Genomic DNA, 4,980 nt, shown 5'->3' on the forward strand with positions numbered 1-4,980 from the left:
ATATTAACTCCCATTCAAATACCTATAATAAAACTAACATAAAATAATAACTCATATTCAAATAACAAATGAAGCATTAATTCAATTTCTCTTTCAATTAATATCCAATCACCATTACCCACAAAATAACGTATCCAAAATCCAAAAATCATGTTTCAACATTAACCACAAACTAACATATATCCAAAAATCATGTTTCAACATTAACACAAACTAACATATGTCATTAACCACAAACTAACATATATCTAAAAATCATGTTTCAACATTAACCACAAACTAACATATATCCAAAAATCATGTTTTAGCATAGAAGCTGTAGTCATCACTGGTTTACATGCCTGCATCAGAACATAAACTGCAATCAGATTTACCAAAATAAACACAATTGAAGAATTTGTACCCAATACATATAAACAATACTTAAAACTTGAAGAAACACTAACAAGAAGATTTTATCACATACCAAGAAGCACTATAAAAAATCAATGCAATTTTGCAAAAATAAGCCTAGCCATGTGTTCCGTTAACTCATGCATTTGAGTCTGCAAGTTTGAATTCAATAATTAGCCTCCAATATAAATGTAAATCATATTAAAAGTCCATAGATAAAGTAGTATCACATACCATAACATCATTAACTGAATCACTATTTGACGTCCCATCTTTCATGTATGCGGCCATCCACACCTGTGACCGACTAGCCAGAACCCCATTGTTCTTTTTTGTCTCCTATAAATGAAAGACAACCAAAATCTTAAGATAAATAAGAAAATTAAACAATTAAGCAATTAAATATGTGAACAAGTTAAGAAATTTTAAATCATGGTAGTGAACGGTTAACTCTGAAATGCACTGAAGATGGGAAATGCAGTGAGCTAGCAGGGTGTTGGTAACTGTGAAGATGGGAAATGCAGTGAACGGTCAACTCTGAAATACAATCAATTGAGTTCCCAAGTTAAGAAAACAAATAGAGGGATGAATTTCCCTGTAAATAAGGAGCTTTGTGCTGCTAAGAACAATAACAATTTCCAAGAATCACATATTGTTTCCTCCAAAACTTTGAAGAAAGGATTGCCCGATTATTATTCTCAAGTTGATGCACCTGCAAGAACTTCCTAGAAGTTTAGAGTAATTGCGAAAGAGGGTAGCTGTCATCGTTTGCTTGCTGCAAATCCATTCCCTTTACCTGAAAAGATAGATGCTGTTGTGTCCCATCGAGAAATGCAGGGTGAAAAAAACTTTTATACTTCTTTTAACAGTAGAACAACTCACTTTACTGAAGTCGATATGGAGAGGGAGAAACCAAGCGGAGCTGTTGGGTGTTCGCATGCAATTAGCTTAGAACCTAATGATGCAGACAATATTACATGCTCTGTGGCTAGATGTAGCATTACTAGCAATGATTCCTATAAGTTGCATTGTAATTTTTCTAGAGGTCCTGTTGAAGATACTGAAGGAAATTGTAGTGATGCTGAGTCTGTTTGTCATAGGGGCTTTAGGGAAGGGAATTGTTTCCTTTCCAGTCAAGTGGAATTGGCAAAAGAAATTCATAGATTAGAGTTACATGCTTACTGTTGCACTATTGAGGCATTGCATGCATTGGGACCCTTAAGTTGGGAACAAGAAACATTGGTGACAAATCTTCGCCTTTTGCTCCATATATCAAATGATGAACATTTGATGGAGCTAAGGAACGTAGTTTCAACTGCTACCAGCATGCCTCTTAGTTGATAGGGAAAAAAGAAATCCCTTCCCTCTCACTTTATTCTCTCCCTCACAAATTTATTTGAAAAAACAAGTTGTGAAACAAGTTGCTATTTATTTGAAAATAGCACAGATGCATATACAGTAATAGAAAACAAGTTGTGAAAGAAGTTAGCAGAGCTTTTAAATCATGGCATTGCTATGGAATAGTTTTGATTAATTTTTGCCCTTAAAACTAAAAAGAAGCCATTCCACTAAACTAGAAACCTGGGTTGGCCAAATGTAAATTTATTTATGGGTCTTAATTACTTGATCTACAAACATTATCAGAAGAATTCTAACAAGAACATACTTCTTCACAGAATAAAATCCAACGTACATGTATTTCAAGGTAAGGGAGATAGACTTTCATTATGCATGCTGAAAATTAATGCATAGATTGTATCAAACCTTACAGGAATGAAGTTAAATAATTAAAAATTCTTTATGGAAATATTTGACTAATAATTAGTAGAAAGAAAAGATCTTAGAATCCACAAGAATACCACGCATCAATTAATATTCATTTTATTTCCCATCATTTTCTAATATCACTTTTTGATGATGTAAAACACACATGCCTAGACATACTGGCTGTCTTAAACCTCCTAGACCCTTCCATATCTTCTCAGTTGAATTTAGACATTCCAGATTCATAGTGAATTGACTTATAAGGAGAATAATTCAACTATTCATCAAACCAAGTATTTCATTAGCTTACCAGTTTGTAAGTCCAAAATTACCTAATAAATGCTGTGTGGTGACACTAGATTCCTGAAATCTACACCACGTCACTAACATGTCATCATCAATGTGAAGTAAGCATCTGTAAGAATCGTCTCAAGTATTTCATATTTACCTAAACTAATCATGACAAGTAATAAAACACTGAGTTTATGAGTGTCATGTTCAACATAATCTATACTACTTATTCACCCTTAATAAGAGGAATTTTGCACATAATATCACAAAGAAAATACAAAGAATTTCAATGACGAGTACGGAATTAAATGTTTACTTCACAAAATTAAAACAAACTCAAATGAAGCCAAAATCATCAAAGACATACCTAACTGGACTGAGATGGTGAGCACTTGATCAAAACTTGGATTCCACTCTTCCACATGTAGTTTCTCTGCCAAATTTAGGGACTCGTAGAATTTGAAGAAAGACATGTAATTTGGAGGCTTTGCATGTGCTACAACCAATGTAACGATTCTTGGATGATCTAACTTGCTTCATTATCACATCATTTAACCAAATTGTTTAAAACCAATTGACTAGTAAATACCAAAACAACAAATAAACCTGCTGCTCTAATCAAAACTGAGCAAAAAAAATTCTTCATGAAATAAATAAAAAGTCAAAAGCTTATACGTACCAGTTGTTAATACTTCTATAATCCAAAAACAAACAAGCAATAACAACCTAACCTACCAAATGTAACTTTAAATGCATTACCCAGACAATAGCATATCTGCCAAAGCATGCTTTTCTTCAAAAACAAATGGACTTCAAGCCAAAACACTTTTATATGAAAAAAACTAACCTACTTCAGATTGCACACATATTCATATAACATAAACTTATGAAATTGTCTTCATAATTTAGAGGAATTTATGGACATGCTACGGATTAGAAGACCAATGGAACAAAAATGCGAAAACATATCATCCATTTTAAAGAAAGCCCACACACTCCCTTAACATGAATCATAGCTAAGCTAATCACTATGTCAATAAGTAGGTAGGATACGTGCATTGCTTCAAAGACATGTTTGCTGGAGTCAAAATCATTACTAAAAAGAGGTACCAAGGGGTTTAACTCCTGGGAATTCAAAGTTTAATTCAACTTCTGCATGTATATGTGAGTGTGATTATTATAATTAAGTACATTTTTACTGTGTTTTTGACAAGTACAATCCATGTTCGCATGGGAATTCTAAGTATAGTTTTGTATCTGTTTCTCACAGGGCAACACTCGGCATCAAAATTTAGACTTATTATCCACCAAGTAGTCCAAAATTTAAGAAAAATTGAGAAAGTCACAATCTAACCATCAATAGGAGAAAGTGCATCCAAAAAACACCCAGAAAAACATTATGATTTATTAAAACTGCATAATCAGTCATTCAATGAACAAAAAATAAAAAATCTAGAAGACAAAAACTTCACTCTACGAAGTTCATATATTGGAATACCTCCACATACAAACCTAAAGACAAAGGATTTAACTAACACCTAAACAACCATCTTCTCCTAGAACTTGAAGTTTGACCACAAGTTCAACTTGAAGTTTACCTTTTCAAGTTATTTCATATTAAATATCCGTATTTACCTTTATCTCCCTCAATATGTTATCTTTATTTTGTTGTGGGACATAATGCCAAGTCGTAAAAGTGAGTGCTACAGGACTCCCATCTCGTGCCAAAAAGCCCAAATGTGAAGCAAGGGGTGTGTATCTTTCAACTACTTGATTCAACTCATTTGAAACAAGTCTTAAAACACCATCCTCCTTTTCTATCTTTCTTTCTTTCTTTCTTTCTTTTTTTTTTTTTTTGAAATTGTGTTAATTTTATATGATTGAACTAAAAAAATAGCTGTAATAAAACTGAATAGCACTAATATGAAATAATAACTCTCATTCAAATAGCAAATGCAAAATTAATTCACTTTCCCATTCAATTTAATATCCAATTACCATTACCCACAAAATAACATATCCGCAAATGATATTTTAACATTACCCACAAAATACGTTAGACATGTTTCCATTGTCTGCTTCCCAATGTCATAAAGGGGTGTGATGCTTTGCAACAGTAACGTAGCTCATCGGAAGAGCATGATACAAAGCCTGCAATTAGATCACCCAAAAGAAACTTGGATGATAACATCCGATAAACTTACTTCCTATATCTCATTCTTTATGCCACTGCTATTATTTTTTGATACTGAAGTTAATTACAAAATTGGAGAAAATAAACTATAAGATTAGTAGGTTCACTTATAAGCAGGTATCTCTAAATTCTTGGACATAGTTTCTCTACATAGTGCAAATGGTTAAGAACAATGAGGGGACTTAAGGGGCCCAGGAAGCTCTAAGATTCCTAGCAAATAAGAACTTAAAACATAAATAAAAACCAAAAAATAAGATTCCCATCCATTTCTTCCTTTATAGGATTGAAATCATAGTCAAATTTCTACAATTGTGGTTTTGTTTCCCAAAAAATAAAAT

At 32.7% G+C, this 4,980-nt stretch overlaps 1 pseudogene; it reads left to right on the top strand.

The window, feature by feature from the left end:
- Nucleotides 1-978: 978 nt before the first annotated feature.
- Nucleotides 979-1,734, top strand: LOC114301850 (uncharacterized; annotated as a pseudogene).
- Nucleotides 1,735-4,980: the final 3,246 nt, after the last annotated feature.

The sequence above is a fragment of the Camellia sinensis genome, chromosome 9, assembly GCF_055761805.1.
Source record: "Camellia sinensis isolate YWXY chromosome 9, ASM5576180v1, whole genome shotgun sequence".
NCBI classification, from domain to species: Eukaryota; Viridiplantae; Streptophyta; class Magnoliopsida; order Ericales; family Theaceae; genus Camellia; species Camellia sinensis.